The sequence below is a fragment of the Tiliqua scincoides genome, chromosome 10, assembly GCF_035046505.1.
Source record: "Tiliqua scincoides isolate rTilSci1 chromosome 10, rTilSci1.hap2, whole genome shotgun sequence".
Classification (NCBI taxonomy): domain Eukaryota; kingdom Metazoa; phylum Chordata; class Lepidosauria; order Squamata; family Scincidae; genus Tiliqua; species Tiliqua scincoides.
Genome location: NC_089830.1, coordinates 6,258,981 through 6,277,869, shown reverse-complemented (window position 1 = coordinate 6,277,869; position 18,889 = coordinate 6,258,981). Strand labels below are relative to the sequence as shown.

General features: G+C 48.6%; 1 pseudogene; it reads left to right on the top strand.

Annotated features, from left to right (window-relative positions):
- The first annotated feature begins 12,585 nt into the window (after positions 1-12,585).
- LOC136661933 (5S ribosomal RNA) lies at positions 12,586-12,705 on the top strand (annotated as a pseudogene).
- The last annotated feature ends 6,184 nt before the right edge of the window (positions 12,706-18,889 follow it).

Below are 18,889 nucleotides of genomic sequence, written 5' to 3'. Positions count from 1 at the left end.
GGGCGGGGGACGACGACTGGAAGTGATGTTAAGGCCCCCAAAAAAGCCTTCTGAGGCCTCCAGATGTTTTAAGATCCTTTAAGAAGGGGGGTGCAACTTCCAGGCTCGTCCTAGGGAGGCACAATATTCCAGGACCACCACTGGTGCAGAACATACGCGTACATCGTACCTAGGCCTGGGGTCAAAAAGGGGGCCCAGGATCCAAAGGAGAGGAGCTGAAAATTTCCTGGAATCTCAGAAAATGTTTGTAGATACAATATTGTCTATTTTATTATCTATTTTATTGCTGTTGTTTTTACGCATTTTATGACTACTAAATGTTGTTAGCCGCCTTGGGTGCCCTCCGGGGAGAAAGGCGGATTACAAATCAAACAAACAAACAAACAAACAAATAAGAATAAGTAAATAGATATTGTGTGAAACCTGGAATTCACAAAATGCAGCCTAGGATTCATAGGCTGCAATCCTAACCTCACTTTCCTGGGAGTAAGTCCCATTGAACACAATAGGACTTACTTCTGAGTAGACCTGGTTAGGATTGTGCCCAAAGTTTTATATATTGTAAGTCGTATAAATTATGATCTCATGGAGAAGGGAAGGGACCCAAAAGGATCTTTGAACCCCTGATAAAATTCTTCTCAGAGGCCCTGGAAGCAGTAATGAAAACGATCCTTGAGTATCTTCAGAGTGCTTTTGCCTTACTACTAGTTGCAACCACAAAGGACTCCTGCAGGTCTGGGGTAACAGGAGGGGTTCCCATGTCAGAAGCTTGAGCCCTCTCACCACTGTCTTTACAAATGATGTTTGGTTGTCAGGGGCAGGGCCTCTGAAAGGAATTTTATCAGGGGGTATGAAGTTTCTTTTCGGCCCTTTTGCAAAGGGGGAGAGATGAAACAGAGCAGTAGTGTTCCCAGCATCCCCAGTCATGGTAGTGACCCATATAGCAACAAGCATCCCATATAGGCAACAAGTCTGAGTAGATAGGGAAATGTCAGATCCCAGGAAATTTCTGGGCCCCCTCCATTGGCTCCTGGGCCCCCCTTTTGACCGCCCAGGTACAAATTACCCTCTTTACCCCCTCTCCTAGGCCCTGGTCAGGGGAACACACGCCCTTCACTGTTCACACATCCTGAGCTTCAGCTGATGTTGATTCTGTATTTTATGATTATGGCCCTTGCCACAATGAGGACTAGAGAACTGGTTTACTTGAATAAGCCCAAATTCAGTGTTCCAGTGCACCTGTAAGAAATGTGAACTCAGATCTGTTCCTTCTGCTCTCTGCTCGCTGCCTGCCTTCCTTCCTCCCAGGGTGGAGCCATTGGTAGGCCTGATTCCCACCAGATGTCACTGTTGTGAGGCCCTGCCTGTGGGTTGTTGATTCCTAAACAGCTCACAGAGGTGTGTGGTGGTATTCCACCAGCCTGCGTCACTGCTGATCCGCCTGTAATGACAGCCTTCCCACCTCCAGCACCTTTCATCTCTGAATCTGAATGCACCTTCCAAGCACTCATTACCTGGTGCTACGCCCTCTGTGAGGTAGGTGTTGAGTCTTATTAATTGCACTGTATGCAAGGGGAAACTCCGAGCGGTCAAACGACTTGCCTGCAGTCACAGAGGAAGTCTGTGGCAAAGCCATTAATAGAACCCACTCACTGCCTCACCGCCCCTTTGCAGCATTTACTATCCCCATAAATACTAGCCTGATTGTACACACAAGCAATAACCTAGTACAGTATTTTTGTTGATGCAGCCTAGTTTGCTGGGACCTCTGCCCATCTCCCATCTAAACATAGGTAAATGGTACCTTGACTTTGCTCATCTTCTACGGGAGAAGAATCCGGAGAACGATGGCACCCTACTACAAGATGCTCAAGCAGAATTCTGACTTCTTTTTCAACACCTGCAGGAAACTTTGAACATCAATACATCGTTATGTTATATGATATATGTTATATATCAGCTTTCTTCAGCCTGTGGGTTGGGACCCCAGTGAGGTCATGGAGCTTCATTTGGGGGGACGCGGCAACCTTTCAAAACCTGTGCAAGAGGGGGCTTGGATCCAATCCAAGTGTACCTACCTAGTACACTTGTAAAGCGATTATAATTTAGTTTATAAAAATGCGTCCCTGGAATAAAAACACATGACACAGTTTCTGCACTTTTCCTCCTTGGGGGAAAAATGAAATCTGCGAAAAAATAAGTTTTATAAAGGATGCCTTTCCAATGCCCTGCCCCCATGTCAAGAGCTCCGGCAGGCAAATATACTCAATATGTTTTCAACACACTGTGGGCCGTCTCGGGATGAACAGATCAGAAAGCCCCTTCAGCTAATGCAAATGAGTCACACTGGCTGGAACGGACACTCCAGAATCCGCTCCATTTGATAGGAGTGGTGCTCCTTTGGTGCTTCTTCATTGGCGTGAATGCCCAATGCCGAACTGCACTTTCAATAATGACAGCAGTGTTTCTCAAACTGTGGGTCAAGACCCACTAGGTGGGTCATGAGTCAATTTCAGGTGGGTCCCCATTCATTTCAATGTGTATTTTATTTTTCATATTTTAGTCTTGAGCCACCATGGTATTGATGCGAGGTAAGCATCTTGGGTACCTTGCAACAGTATGTGAGTGTATTTGGGGAAATGCTAAAGATCTGTACTTTTAACAGGCTACTATGTACTTTATATGCTTTTAATAATGACAATCAATAGTTACTAGGCTTACTCCCTGGTAAATGTGGATAGGATTGCAGCCTTTGGGATGTTTGGGGAATTTTTTTTAAAACATCAGCAACTGCTTGGGTGGGTTAGGAGGGTTCTTCTTTATTTTAAATAATTTTTAAAACATATTTATTATAAACATTTAATTTACTTATTACTTGATTGATTTGATTTGTAGGGAGGGTGTTAAAAATTTTCCTGCTTGATGATGTCACTTCTGGCTATGACATCATTTCCACATCAGTGGCATCACTTCTGGTGGGTCCTGACAGACTGTCATTCTAAAAAGGGGGTCCCAGTGCTAAAGAGAACCACTGAACTATAGCACTGCTACGATTTAACAGGATATATTCACATTCAGGCTGTCACAGAGTGTGCAAATGCATGCATGTCAGGATCCTGCCTTTGCAGTGTGGCTGCCAAAATGGAGAAGCCTCGTTCATTTGCTGAAGCACGAAGAGCAAGCAAATGTCCAGCAAGGCATTTGAGGCAGGGCCAGGGCTGGATTTGCTGCAGAAAGCAAATGGAGATTCAGCACCCAAAAATAGATCCAGCATTTCCAAAGGGGGCACTTTGGGGACTGTCATGAATATGTACATGTTAGCCCTAGGTTGGCAGTGGAAGCCTGAACCACACTAAGACAGTGTAACTGCGAAGCTGTTAGCACTTCCTAGATGCAAGAATGTGAGTAAATAAACACAAAGATTGTTGTCTCTCCTTTGCTGGCCAGCAAAGGAGAGACAACAAGGGTTGTTTGGGCTGCTCAGAGTTCTTGGTTCTCGAACCCTAAAGCCCTCAAGGCCTCCCTGTTTAGTAGTACTGCCACCACCCTGTATGTGCCAGTGCCTCAGTCCAGGGACACTGAGACCCTCTAGGCTTAATTCTATCCCTTGCAGGCACTGAGTGCTTTCTGCAATTAAAGCTTCAGTCCTCAAGTTACTAGACCTCATCGAGCACTTGGTAGCTGGCTGAACGGCTAGAAAGGATTCTGAACCCTTGTCCCCAACAGACAATGAAACAGCTTGGTAAAAGGTGTTTTAGTTTATTAAGTACATAAGGTTACACATTCTACAATAAGGCAGCAAATGCTAGAGGCATAAACATCTAGGAAACATATCAGCAATAAAATAATAAAGCAAGCTGGCTATCTCTATTAATCCCTACCTCTCACCTGGGTCAGTAACTCTTGTAGATCTTTCAGCTCCAGGGCTACCTATGAGGCCGGGTGCCCATGGTGGACAGTGGAGCTCCAAGTGTGCAGGATGTTGCACTCAAAACTCTGTCCAAGAAGGAACGGGACACCCCCTTGAGCACTCATTATTATACTTCTTATGCTAATAGTACTGGGGTGACTTCATACTTATTTAGACTGTCCAATCAGAAACTTTTGAGGACAGAACCTTCTTAAAGTTGGCCTGGTTGCTAGCTCTCCTAGTTCTTACCCCTCCCAACTGGAGATCCATAGCTGCACTCCATCATGCTTGATCAGGCACCTCTCTGTGTACTAAGGTGCTAAACATTCCAATGGGTGGTAATTCTTGTTATCTGTCCTTCCTGGCCAGCAAAGGAGAGACAACAATCTTTTTGTTTATTTACTCACATTCTTGCAGCTGGGAACTGCTAGCAACTTCTCAGTTACACTGTCTTAGTGTGGTTCAGGCTTCCACTGCCAACCTAGGCCTAACATGTACATACTCATGACAGGGACACAAGGTGTTCCTCGGCTCGTCACTGTGCTTGAATGCAAACTTTCTATTGGAGGTCCTTGCCCCGTGTCCTCTGTCAGCTTTCCAGCCTGCACAACGGCACATGAATGTTGGCTTCTCTTGTTGCACCTGGGGAGGAGGGTGTTTACAGGCTGCAGTGTGGCAGAACCTCTAAGGCTGCCAAGGGACAGTGGGCTGCACTCTGGAGAAATCCTCAGTCTTGATGGAAGGAGAAATGTAGCTCATTGGGGAGAAACTTGGCAGATGGGGCCTGCTTTGTGGCAGCGATGGTTGTTTTGCAAGAGGGGGGTGTTCAACACGGCAGTGCCCCAGCTGCAGTCCTCAGGGGCATAGTTCAGTCTCGCCCACTGCATCCAGCCCAACACTTCCATCCAGCCACACAACAGTGACATTCCCAAGACCCCTTATTGAAAGCTTGTTTTCCATCCAGTGCATTCTCAAGGCTCCACAGCGAAGAGTCAACAGTGATTTTGCCTGGGAGGCACTGCTGTTCCCCCAGTGCACAGAAGAACCTCTGCAGGAGAAAGCTTGTGGAAACATGCAAGGGAGGAAGTTCTCTGCTCTTGGCACTCACAAAGGTGGGAAAGTTGCTACAGGGCAGTTAAGCCGATCAATCACACAACCAAAGGACCTTCAAAGGAACGCCGCTGAGTTAAGTAGGGCAGCTGGCTCAAAAGGCCATTGGCTGCAAGCAAGGGGAAGGCACGGAAGCCCGTGGCTGGCAGTCCGTTTTGCAGACAGAAGGTCCCAGGTTCAGCTGGGAAAGACCCTTCTCTGCCTGGAACCCCTGAAAACCACTACCAGCCAAAACCCAGCTAGGCGGCCCAAAGCCTAGACTCAGCAGGTGGCAACTGATACTCACTTTTGTTTGTACGGAGGGAGGTGAACCTTGGAAACATTATTTGTCATGTTTTATACCGCCTTTCCTTCAAGGAACTCAAGGCTCCTCCCTTCCTTTTTGTACTCACAACAATCCTGTGAGGTAGGTGAGGCTGAAAGGTGGTGACTGACCCAAGGTCACCCAGGAAGCTTCATGGCTGAGCCAGGGATTTGAACCTGGATCTTTCAGGTCCAGCTCTTGAACCATTGCACCATCCTGGCTCTCTAATAGCACCGTCAACAACACCTGTGGACAGAATTTTCACCAAACAGCCAGCCAGACCCAGAAGGCCAAAATAGGACCTGTCTTTATCAGGGATCACTTAAGAGAGGATTTCACCTCCACCCCCACTCACCAAGGAAAAACAAACAGTACTCAGAAATCGTTTAGACAGTATGAATCTTGGCCAAGACGTCTGACTGTTCCTCTTCCATAATATCAACTAGAAGCCGACTCTGAGCCCTGACACAGGAAACTTGCCTTCTGGTGACAAGCAGCAGAGAAGACCTGACTAGAGCCCCGAAATGGGGTCATGCACAGGAGTGTGCTGCATTTGCAGGACCTCTGAAGCTGGGAGCAACGTCTCTTATGTAACTTGCAGACAGGCCTCGCCTTTCCCTTGGGACAGTGGCACCTTCCTGTTTTTCTCACTAATCATTTCACTGCCCTCTTTCTCGCCAGACTTCTTCCACCAGAAATTCTGAATAATGCCCCTTTTTCCAAACCAGTCCATTTTTGCAAGAAGAGAAGAGTGAGCTAGTCTGGGGTAGAACCCTACTGGGACTGCAGACCCTGGTTTCCAAAGCTTGACTCAGCCAGGTAGATGGGACAGACAAACACATGCGTCTCAGTGGCATCAATGAGAGTTTGCACCACCTGGTGTGGGAGGCCAGTGTGTCACCCCTATGATGGACCACCCCTATGATGGATGCAGTGGATGGGGCAATGCCCTGGGATGGTGGGTGTGGTGTACCATTGCCATGTGATGTACCAACCCCAGGCACTGTCCTTTAAAGACCCTATTGCAGATGGCTCTTTGCAGATAGCCTCCTTCCCTGCCATTCACTGGTTCGCTCACCACAGCAGGTGAGGGAAGGGGGGTGGACAACATGACCCTGGAGGCAATGGTGTATCTAAGGTATGGCAGTTTCAGGGCATGTGCCCTGGGCACCACTTGAAGGGGGTCACCACTGAGCAGTTTCTATTAAAGTCAGGCAAGCAGAGGCTCTCAATGTGCCTCAAAAGGAGGTGAAAGGGGCGGCAGCCAGACCACAAGGCTGCCAAAACACAAGGAGGCAATAAGGCTGCTGCAACCAGTGGCTGCTTGGCAGAGAAGAGCTTGGAAGTGATGTCAACGTCACATGATGTCATGACATCTCCACACTGGGTGCAGTGGCCTCTAGCTACTCTGCTGCGTGGAGGGAATGCAATGGGGGAGGAGACATACAAAGATGGCTTCTGTGGGATGAGGCCATTGGCCCCCTGACCCCAGGCATGTGGTTACTCTGAGTTGGCAGCAGCTCTGAGGATCTCGGCCAGGCAAAGAAGGTCTTTCTCCAGCCTTCAACACCCCCCCCCCACTTCATCACATGACATGTTTGTGGTAACATGTAGTTTAGCTCCAAAATAAAATATCTGAAGAGTTTTGAACATGCAGGAAAGCATGTCATAAACAGGAAGACCCAAACTAACCTTCCAAACGGACCTTTTCTTTCTCTCAAATTTGCCAGCTCCAAATCAGATTTCAGGTTCCAGGGTTCACAACACTTGTGTTCTCTGCACACCTTCAATGTGCAAGAGAGCCAGGATGGTGTAGTGGTTTGGGAGGTGGACTTAGACCTGGATGATCCAGGTTCAAATCTCCCCTCAACCACAAAGCTTCCTGGGTGACCTTGGGCCAGTCACTTTCTCTCAGCCTCACCTACCTCACAGGGTTGTTGTGAGGACAAGAAGGAGGGGAAGAGCAGCTGTGTAAACTGCTCTGAGCTCTTTGGAGGAAGGGCGGTATAAAAATGTGAATGAATAAATAAATAAATAAATAGAGGTGGTCACGGAGCAAATCAGCCGCAGGATCAGCAGCCATCAAACACCACAGCATTTCTTTGATCAGTGTAAAACTCACAGAGAGACAAAGGAACTCTGCTAAGAACATAAGATCAGGCCAAAGGCCCATCTATCTGTATCTCACAGTGGGTCACCAAATGCTTCAGGGGGCACACAAGACACTTGAACATGGTTGCCACTCCATTGCATCTGGCATTCTGAGGTAGCCTACTTCTAAAACAAGGAGGTTGCACATACCCATTGTAGCTTATAATCTGTAATGGACTTTTCTTCCATAAACCTGTCCAATCCCCGTTTAAAGGTATCTAGGCCAGAAGTCACCCCCATATCCTGTGGCAAGGAGTTCCACAGATTAATTGCACACTGGATGAAGAAATGTTCTCTGAGACAAGGTCAAGTGCCATGCACTGAATGGGACCCAGGCAGGGCTTAGAGGCAAAGCGCACACTGAGTGGGGGGGGGAAGGCCCCACATGCAAGCCCCCCAGTATCTCCTGTCATAGCCAAGTTTGGCCAACACAATGTCAAAGTTGGGCCCAGTCAAGCAATACACAATCTGTTGCATCTGAAACAGAAGGAGCCTGGGGGGCTGAAAGACTTTCCAAGCTGGAACAAGGGCAAGTTCCAGTTTCATGCACATCAGTCACCTGTGTACGGCTCAGCGCTTTCTTCCATAGGTCTCCTTGGAAGCAGATGCATTCATGCGCGAGGTCCTCCTCCCCACAGATGAAACTGCTGGGTGTGCATAACATGGGCTTTCAAGCTGCCTGTTCAGCAAGGCCTGGAACGTGCCTTCCTTTGTGTTGCCACACGAATTGGCTTTATTGCACTGTGCAATGAGTGGCTGGGCACTGTTGTAGTCTGTCATTAATGCGCAGCAATTATATAAACAGCTTCCATTGCTTCAGGAAGTTGACTAGACAGCAGGGAAGCTCCTCTCATCAAAGTCCCACTGGACTGAGTGGGGTCAGGGCATTTTGTACATCTCCTTGTTTCCCCGAGGCTTGTGCAAGGCTTCCCACCAGGCTGTGCCCTAAAACAGTGGTCGTCAACCTATTTAGTCCCATGAACCCAACAAATAAATAAATAATAAAGTATGAGACTGGGGACCCACCCTCGATCCTGCCCCCTTCCAGGGCACTATTTGCTCATTGCCACCCCCATTGCCACCCTCTGCCCACCCCTGTTATACCCTCCCAATACTATTCACTGTACACAAATATTCTTGTTAGAGCAGAAAAAAGATACCGTGAATCCAGACTAGAGAAAGCTATTTTAGCACAATTGCCAAGAACCAGAGCAGGACTGGGGCATAACCTCCAGGTACCTGAAGGGATAAATCACATGCCTCCCCCTTTAACTAGTCTAGTGGTCTTCAACCTAGTCCTAGTCTACTGGTGCCCTAATCTAGGGGTCTTCAACCTTTTGCATTTCTATAAGTTGCCATGACCTCACAACTGAGGCTTTGGGTCCCCATTGGAATCCCGACCTCAAGATTAAAGAACACTGCTCTAAAACACTAAGGTCAGGGTGTAGGGAGCAGTTTCCAGTGGTCTGGGATTTTTTTCAGTTGTACAACTTGAGGACGTAGACAGGTTCCTTTGCAGCATGCTTGACTCTTTCCCAGCTTGGCTTATGGGATGTACCTGGCGAGACTGGTGAAATGGACAGGGTGGATAGTTAACTTAGCTTTGAGGGAGGGGGCATTGCAATTGCTTTAAAGCAGACTAAAATTCAGCCCCACCTGAAGCAACCCACCCTGGACTCCATTGTATTGGAGAATTATTATCGGCTAGTTTCTAACCCCCCATTTCTAAGCAAGGTGACCAAGTGGGTTGTGGGTCAGCCCCCTGGGGTTCTTGGATCAAACAAATTATCTAGATCCCTTTCAATATGGTGTCAGACTTGGCTTTGGGACTGAAACAGCTCTGGCTACCCTGGTGGATGATCCAGGGACCGGACAGAGAAAGTGGCACCCCTGTTGGTCATGCTAGATCTCTCAGCAGTTTTTCACACCATCAGTCTTGGTGTCCTTATGGGCTGTTTGTCTTGGTTGGGTCTTGGAGATACAGTCTGGCAGTGATTCTGGTCGTTCCTGGAGTCACAGAAGGTCTTATTGGGGGACACCTGTTCAGCACCCTGACCTTTGGCATGTGGGGGGCTGCAGGGTTCCATCTTGTCTCCCATGGAGTTTTCATGTCCCATAATGAAATCACTGGGAGTGGTCATCCAGGGGTTTGGAGCTGGGTGTCAACCATATATGGTTGACACCTAGCCCTACCTCTCTTTACCATGTAATGACAAGGACGGTGTTGAAATCATGCAGCATTAATCTGGAGATAATAAGTATTTGGATGTGGGTTAACAAGCTGAAATTAAATCTGGACAACACAGAGGTCCACTTGGTTTAGAAAAGCACACTGAAGTCAACCTGTTCCGAATGGGGGTTGTGCAACTTCTGCAACAGCAGGTTCACAGCTCGGGGATCCTCCTGGACTCCTCCTTGCTCCCGGATCACAGGTGGTGTTTACTTTTGAACTGTCTTTATTATAAACTACCTTGAGTGCCCTATAGTTTAGGGGGAAAAGTGGGAATAAGCAAACAGTAGTAGCATTTGGGCCACATTTTATCCACAAGGATACCATGGGTGGCTGTTCAAATGCTTTGCTGAAATCTAGGTGTGCTGTGTCCATGGTGTTCCCACGGTCTACCAGACTAGCCACTCAAAGACAGAGATGAGATTTGTCTGGTATGACTTGTTCTTGACAAACCCACACTGGCTCCTAGAAATCACCCCATTATTTTCTAAGTGTTCACAGACATTCTGCATAATAATCTCTTCCAGGATCTGTCCAGGTATTAACAGGCTCTAGCTTCCTTGATCTTCCTTTTCCCCTTTCTTACAACTACTACTATTATTATTATTATTAAGAACATTTCTGTACGGCTTTTCAGCAAAAGTTAGTTCACAAAGCAGTAGTAAAGGGTGGGAGTCAGCATCTGTTTAAAGGTGGAGCCAGCATCTGCTCATCTCAAATCCTCAGGCACCTCACCCCTTCTCCAGGAGTTCTCCAGGATTAGTGAGTGTTGCTCCAAGTTACATCCACACTTCAGGACCCTGGGTGTAGCTGAGTTGGTCCTGGGTACTTAGATTCGTTGAGAGAGACGGTGTTCCCCGTCAGCTCTTCACTTGTCCTGAGTTGGGATGCCCCCTTAATGACGAGCACAACTGTTAGGCTGGCTGGTCCACCTTCCCCTTATGGGAGAAGACAGGGGCAGAATAAGACCTGAGCAACTCTGTCTGTTACCACTTCACCATTCAGTAGGCCTCCAGTTTCCTGGACCTTCCTCTTTTTTCCAGACTTCACCAAAAGGCCCCTTTGGTTGTCTCAGCTCAGCTACTATGCATATCCTTTTAACAATGAAAATCAATGGGATTTACTCCTGGGTAAGTGTGGGTAGGATTGCAGCCTAGGACTGTTAAAAATTTTCCTGCTTGATGATGTCACTTTCGATCATCATCATCAACATCATCATCATCAACTTTATTTATACCCCGCCCTTCTCCCCAAAGGGACCCAGGGCGGCTTACAACATATTAAAACAGATTAAAACATATTTTAACAACAGATAAAAACATATTAAAACACATTAACAGATACCATAAACAGTAGTCAGATAAAAAGAGCATAAGCAGCAGATCATAGAGGACTCAGGCCTGTAAAAATACTAAAAGATGTAAAAAAGATGTTAAAAAGGCCATGAACTCAGAAGGCTTGTTTAAACAAAAGGGTCTTCAGGCCTTGCCGAAAAGTCTCAAGAGAGGGAGCCATTCTCAAGTCAAGGGGAAGGGCGTTCCATAAGGTTGGTGCCACTATTGAGAAGGCCCTATTTCTTGCTGCCGCCCCACGTACCTCCTTAGGCGGCGGCACTTGTAAAAAGGCCTTCTCTGATGGCCTAAGAGGATGAGCCGGATTGTGTAGGCGATCTCTAAGATACCCTGGCCCAGAGCAGTATAGGGCTTTAAAGGTCAAAACCAGCACCTTGAATTGGGCCCTGAAATGAATGGGCAGCCAATGTAGCCCCTGGAGAAGCGGGCTGACAGAGTCAAACCGCCTAGCTCCAGTGACCACGTGGGCCGCCGCATTCTGCACTAATTGCAGTTTCCAAACTGTCTTCCGGGGCAGCCCTCATGACATCACTTCTGGTGAGAATCTCATTCTAAAAAGTGGGTCTCGGTGCTAAATGTGTGGAACCACTGGTCTACTGCATTCCTGGGTTTCTGAGCAGGTGTATAGGATCAGCACTACCTATGGCGACTGAAGTGCCTCATTTCAGTGTGTCCATGGGGTCTCTATGAGATCTGATAGCTCTGCTTAGCACGGACTCAGTCATTACCTCAGGAGTGAGGGCCAGAGAAGGAAGCAGGGGATGGAGAATGAACCAAGAGCAGGGTATAGAGGGATGGCTCAAGCTAGTTGTTGAGTGACGCATTGTCCCAGCTAACACTACTAGCCCTGCTTCTGGATGGGAGGTACCACAGGTTCCTCCCAGCTAGATAGTGCCATGATACAGACCCTCATGCTATTCCAGACTCAGGGTACAATCCTAACCAGGTCTACTCAGAAGTAAGTTCTATTTTGTTCAGTGGGGCTTACTCTCAGGAAAGTGTGGTTAGGATTGCAGCCTCAGTCTTTTCCAGTCTTCAGAGTATTCCAGACTTCAGAGTTGCTGCACCAGATGCACCAGAGTTGCTGGTCAGCAGAGCGTGATGTTGTGTAATTGGCATTGAATTGGGGGGGGGGCATGGACTCTCTAGAACCTGGGAAGGAGAGAAGTGGTCACTCCTGGACAGTCCTGGATCCAGAATGTGCTGGGATCTCAGCCCAGTGTTTTGTGTATCACCCAGTGGTATGTGAGGTGGTGTCTATTGGTATGCACCTGTGGACACCTGCCACCTGGCAGTGAGCGTGACATGACAGGAGGTGGCTCAGCTGTCATGTCAGCTTCACTACACGACAGGAGGGGAGTGATAGGAGGCCCAGCTTGTCAGGTAGAGCTCTGTGAACTTTTGGTGCACTCGAGAAAGCCTTCCTGTCTGCCCTGAGCCTCTTACCTGTGTTTGTCATGTTGCATCTGGCCTCCCAATCCAGAAGTAACTGGTAATGACATCATCATCATTGCCAGTTACTTCCAGTGGTAGCAGCAACTATTACCCTGCAGATGCCTGATCTTGTCTGATCTTGGAAGCTAAGCAGGGTCAGGCCTGGTTAGTACTTGGATGGGAGACCGCCTGGGAATACCGGGTGCTGTAGGCTTATACCATAGTCTTTCGAGACTGAAGGTTGCCAACCATTTTACTTCCTATAGGTGGTCCATGTGAAGCTGTATGTCAGGGGACGAAGGTTGAGAAATGCTGGTACATACACCTCTTTCGTCTGGGCTTCTCCAGTCATTGCTGTTTCTATCTTCTCCCTTGCTGGTAAATTACAGGCTGTGCTCCTGGTATCTTTCAATTGGCTGCTCTTCATAGTTGGGAGTTTGTTTTGTGTGCTTCCAGGTATCAAGTGCATTCAGCAACAGCAGCAGCAGGGGTCCAGCATCGAAAATTGAAGAAGCCACACAAGAAATGCATGTGTGTTGATGATCTGGGGGTCAGGCATGCCCTCTCTTCTCATACTGCGGGTTCTGATCACAGCTGCGTTTTCCAGTGGCACATCAGGCTGCAACATTTGTGGGAGAGGTTGGGCCTTGGGCCAGAATTCATAAGTGGAACATTTTTGGTGTGGTGATGTCAGGGAGCCTGCTTAGTCCAGGTTCTATAGACACCTCCATTCCACCACAACCTCGTACATTGGGGTACGGTGCTTAATCATGCTCTGAGCCACAATGCCCAGCCTCGACAGGGCCCCACTGCCTATACATTCAGATGGCGCATGCTCCTCTGCAAACACCAAGTATGCATCTTGAGCCAGAGAATACGCGATACTGATTACACTTTGCTGCTCTCTCTGTGTTTCAGTGTGCTCCCCACAGGCAGTTGTCCCAGAGGCGGCTGCCCCACAGGCACACGGCCTGTCTACCTGCAGTGACTGATGTGAGCACAGCTGAGGTCACCAGCCCTCTCGTTCCAGCCCTGCTGGGAGAAGGTAATTGGCAACCCTGCACTTGTGTTTTTCCCTTTCAGATGCTGTCTAATAAAAACAGGGCTGGATTTAGGCGCTGTGGGGCCCAACTGGAAGCATTATTTTGCAGGGCCCCAGGTTCACAGCCAAGGCCTGCAGAAGAGATGTAAATTTATTATAGACTTTATATCTCTGTGATGGAAAGCCATCAAAATGTGCACTTAAAAAAAGGATGTGTGAGTTAACGGACCAAATGGATCTAAGCACATTTTAATATAAAATTGCATATGAGACTAGACTACTCGAGTGCATGGGACCCTTAGGTGTGGGGCCCAGTTGGCTTAAAGCTGGCCCTAAATAAAAACATTTATTTGAGGGACCCTTGTCACACTCCGCTCTCCTTGTTAGCAGGTAGGGATCCCTTCTTCCCATCCTACAGCCCAATCCTATACATGTCTACTCAGAAGTAAGTCCCATTAGAGTCAATAGGGCTTACTCCCAGGAAAGTGTGGATAGGATTGGGCTGCTAGTTGTTTCCCCCCTCCCCATCAGGTGAGACTCTGGCTGCAATCATAAGAACATAAGAACAGCCCCACTGGATCAGGCCAGAGGCCCATCTAGTCCAGCTTCCTGTATCTCACAGCGGCCCACCAAATGCCCCAGGGAGCACACCAGGTAACAAGAGACCTCATCCTGGTGCTCTCCCCTACATCTGGCATTCTGACTTAACCCATCCACTGATCATACCTTCCTGACCATACCTAATCCTAACCATACCTTCCTGAGAGTAAGCCCCATTGAACAAAATAGGACTTACTTCTGAGTAGACCTGGTTAGGTTTGTGCCCTCTGTGGGAGAGAGGTCTGCAGTATCCTCACTCTCCTACTTCTCATGCTCCACTGGAGAGGGGCAAGCTCCTTGTTGCTGGTCGTGAGCCCCTGTTCTTCCTACTACAGATTTTAAGGCAAATAGTTGCAGGGAAACAGGAAAAGCAGAATCATGGCTGCCATGTCGGGGTAGGTGCTAGGCTGCAAGGGAACAGAGAGGGCAGCATAGCAGCTGTGCCAGGGCCACAGTGTGGCAGGTGCCAGCAATGATGCAGTGGGCACAGGGTGTGTGTGTGGGTGTGTGGCTAGATGGGTTGGCTGCTGCAATGTGGTCCCTATGTCACATATGAGCCAACGATTGACCCCTACAGTGCTCTCTCTGAATGGTTGATGCAGGACAGCTTCCCAGTTTGCTGCGGAATGCTACATGTTTCATGAAGTGCTCTTTCCTGCTTTGGCTGGGTGGTTACAGAGCACCTTTGTGGACTGGCAAGTGTGGGTTCTAGTCTCCAGTTCTTTTTGGGCCTGCTATGGCCAGTCTTGCAAAGGCTAAGAGCCCAATGCTATGCATGTCTACTCAAAGTAAGCTTCATTGTGTTAAATGGGGCTTACTCCCAGGAAAGTAATATTTCTTTACTCAATGGGATCAATGGGAATAAGTCCCATTGAACACAATAGGGCTTACTTGAGTAGACCTGCTTAGGATTGTGCCCTAAGTGCATTATCTCCTCAAGGTAGAAGAATGTTTGCTCCCTTACCTTGGGGCTGCATCAGCTCTGAAAAGCTGGATAGGATTGGGCCCTGAGAGTCCTAGCAGTTCTCTGCTTTTCCTCCTTGCTGACTGTGCCACAGAGCCCCTGCAGGGGGTGGGGAGATGTTGTGGCACCCTTTTGTCATATATACAAGAGAGCGCATGGTGTGGCTTTGGGGCCTCTCCCCATAGTTGGCAGTGGTGACCATTGCTGCAGTACTTGTGCTGGGGCCATGAGTGGCATCAACCACTAGTGGCTGCTTACTGGATGTGGACCTGCCCTGATTCCCTGCCTGGTTCACCTTGGTAGGTCTTCTCTGGTCACCAGCATTGGGGCTGGGCGGTACAGGCTGCAATCCTAACCTCACTTTCCTGGGAGTAAGTCCCATTGAACACAATATAACTTAATTCTGAGTAGACCTGCTTAGGATTGTGGCCACAGTCACTGGCTCCTTGCACGGTGGATCAATGTTGGACTGCCATTGTACTGGCATCGTGCCAAAGTCTTACCACTCTATTACTGGTAAGCTACGTTGGAGGGTCCATGGCTGCTGGTGGAATTAATTGGAGTTAGTTGGAGGGCTATACCAGCATGGAGTTGCCAGGGCTCTTGATAGTCCTCCCAGCCCTGTGGTCAACAGGCTTAGGATACAACAGTCATTGTGCTGACACCAGGCTAATTTGGTAGTGACAATGGCACAACTTTGGCAAAGAACATACCAAAGGCACCAGAAGGAGTCCAGAAGTGGTCTTCCTCCTCCACATCTTGGGAGCACTGCCCCTGTAGGTCTGCTTGAGGAGAGTGCACAGAGAGAGGGAACACAACGATGGTTTGGGAGGCTGAGGGGGGAGCGACTGAGATAAACAGTGCGCCACAATCCATGTCAAGCATTCCACTCAAACGCAAGGTGTCATTATGGCGATAATAAGCAAGAAGCCACAGGTTAAAAGAGACACTTCCTGGACTGCTGGATGGATGTTTACAACCAAGGAACAAATGAGCGGAGCTTCACCAGGCTCCCCTTCAAACAAATCACCCACTACAAAGACTTGTCCGCACAAGTTTTTCCACCATGGTAATGAGCCTATACTCTGGTCACACCCCTCTGCCAGAGTTAATTAACTCTCCTTCCATTTTCAAGCTCTTCTGTTTATTCATTTAGATGCTCAAAGACCAATATCCTCTCTCTCTCTCTCTCTCTCTCACTTGTTCTAAAAATAAGAACTAAGAACCAGTAAGAGCCCACTAAAATAACACAAGCCCAAAAGAAACCCTGGAAGCACCAGCAAGAGGAGGAGGAGAATCAGCTACATCAGTATTCACCAGCAGCAGGTGACGGGTCCTCCACAAGTGGTGGGGTTCAACTTGGCAGCAGAAGTCATCCAGGATGGAGCCGGGCCTCTCTTGGAAAGCATCATTCCACCACAAGGGCGCCACGACTGAACAGACCGCCTCTCACACTCACCCACCAAACATAAGGTGATGGATTCAGCCCAAAGGCAAAGAGAGGTCCACCCTTGGTCATCTCTTTGTGTGCACTCCCAGTTCCCACACTGTCTGCCTCCTTCCAAACAGCCTCAACTGGGGCAGACTGTTCTGCCACCCCTCTACAGAGAGGCACCATATCATTCTCTGCTTTTCAAGAGTGGTTGCCCCCTGCACCTCTGTATGAGTTGCTGCTCTGAGTGTGTCCCCTTCCAGTTAGGAGGCATGTCAGATCAATGACTCACTCAGAAACATCTGGGGTGAACGCAGCAGGATGCTGTCCTCTGTTGAGTCAGAACCTGGGTCCAAGCTGCAGCTGCTCTCCAGGGTTTCAGAGGGTGGCCTTTCCCTGTCTGGCCTGGAGATGCTGCAGTGCACCTGGCAGTTTCTGCAAACAAAGCAGGGATGCTTTGCCTCCAGCAATGGTCCCAGCCCACCAGCTGGATTCTCCTGACCAGGATTGTGTCAAGGTCAGTCTTCCCAAACCTTGCTTTCACACTGCTTCCAAGGTGAACCATCCCAACACCTCTTCTTTATCTTTTTACCACCACAATAGGACTGGGGTCCATGTTTCAGTCACCAGTCAATACACTCATGTGGGTGGGTGCTGAATATAAGCTGGTCCATACACACTGCTCCAGCCATTTAGCCTGGATGAGGCTCAGACTGGCACACGCACAGACAAGCCCCACTCCCTCCACCAAATAAATCCCTCCAACAATACATTTCTTGCTCAGCCTTCATAAATGCCTGCCCAAGTAGCCTCTAGCCGTGGTTCCCAAACTGTGAACATAAGCAAGAGCCCCACTGGATCAGGCCAAAGGCCCATCTAGTCCAGCTTCCTGTATCTCACAGTAGCCCACCAAATACTTCAGGGAGCACACAGACACAACCTGCGTCCTAGTGCCCTCCACTGCATCTGGCATTCTGTGGGTCAGGACCCACTGGTGCGTCGCAACCTGATTTTTGGTGGTCGCCAAAGGGTGCTAGAGAGTTCAGATAACTAATTGCCTCAAGCCTTGAGGCTATTCAAAAATCAGATAGCCTCTGACCTGGAAAGGAACTTATGTCTGCCTAAGTAGCCTCTATCAGTGGCTCCCAAACTGTGAACATAAGCAGAGCCCCACTGGATTTTCCCTGTGAGTGGGGCTCCTGCAAGCAGCACAGAGCCTTCTTCTAATTCATAAATTATATGTACTATAGTAGTTTAAATCAGCGGTTCTCACACATTTAGCACCAGGACCCACTTTTTAGAATGATAATCTGTCAAGGCTCACAGGAAGTGATGTCATGACTGGAAGAGACATCATTAAGCAGGAAAATTTTTAACAGTCCTAGGACCCAATCCTATCCAATTTTCCAGTGCCGGTGCAGCCGTACCAACAGGGCATGCACTGCATCCTGTGGTGGGGAGGCAGACACAGAAGCCTCCTCAAGGTATGGGAACATTTATTCCCTTAGCTCGGTGTTGCATTATGGCTGCACTGATGGTGGAAAGTTGGATAGGATTGGGCCCCTAGGCTGCAATCCTATCCACACTTACCCATGAGTAAGTCCCATTTACTATCATTGTTAAAAGAATATACATCGTAGCTTGTTAAAAGTACAGGTCTGTAACATTTTCCCATATGCTGTTGCATGCCATGTTAGCATCAAGTCTAATATATTAAAAATAAAATATTGAAACAAATGGGGACCCACCTGAAATTGGCTGATGACCCACCTAGTGGATCCTGACCCACAGTTTGAGAAACAGTGGTTTAAATTTAAAACTATAAGTAATCCAGTGTTTAAATTCATCCCATGAAATCAACAGGCGAGTGTTTTTTAGCTTTTAATGTGTCCTGCCCTACATTTTTACTTGGATGTCCTACATTTTGGGGTGCCTGGCCCTCTTTTGCGCTTAGGACATCTAGGCCCCTGCACCTGGGCTCTGGAGAACTGCGAAGGCGAGAGTATTCCTGGGCGTGTGCAGAGTGCGCACACCCTGCCTTCGAAGGCGCCTATTCATCATCCTCCCGAAGCGAGCGCCAAGTTCCCGTACCAAGCCCCGCCTGCCTCTTTCAAGTCACGCCGACCAATCGCGGGCAGGATTCCCTCCGACGCCCCAACCGAGGGCTGCCCCCCAGCGTATCCCTTCCCGAGCCCAGTGACCGGGGGAGGCGCCACCTTGTGGGACTCGCTTCCAATGGGAACGCCCGGAGCTTTGGCAGCGCATCCGGGACTGGCTGGCCGCGGCTGGCCAATCGCGCCGCCCTCCGCGGGGGTATATAAGACGGCTGCACGCCCGCTGTCCCTGCAGTGCTCCAGCCT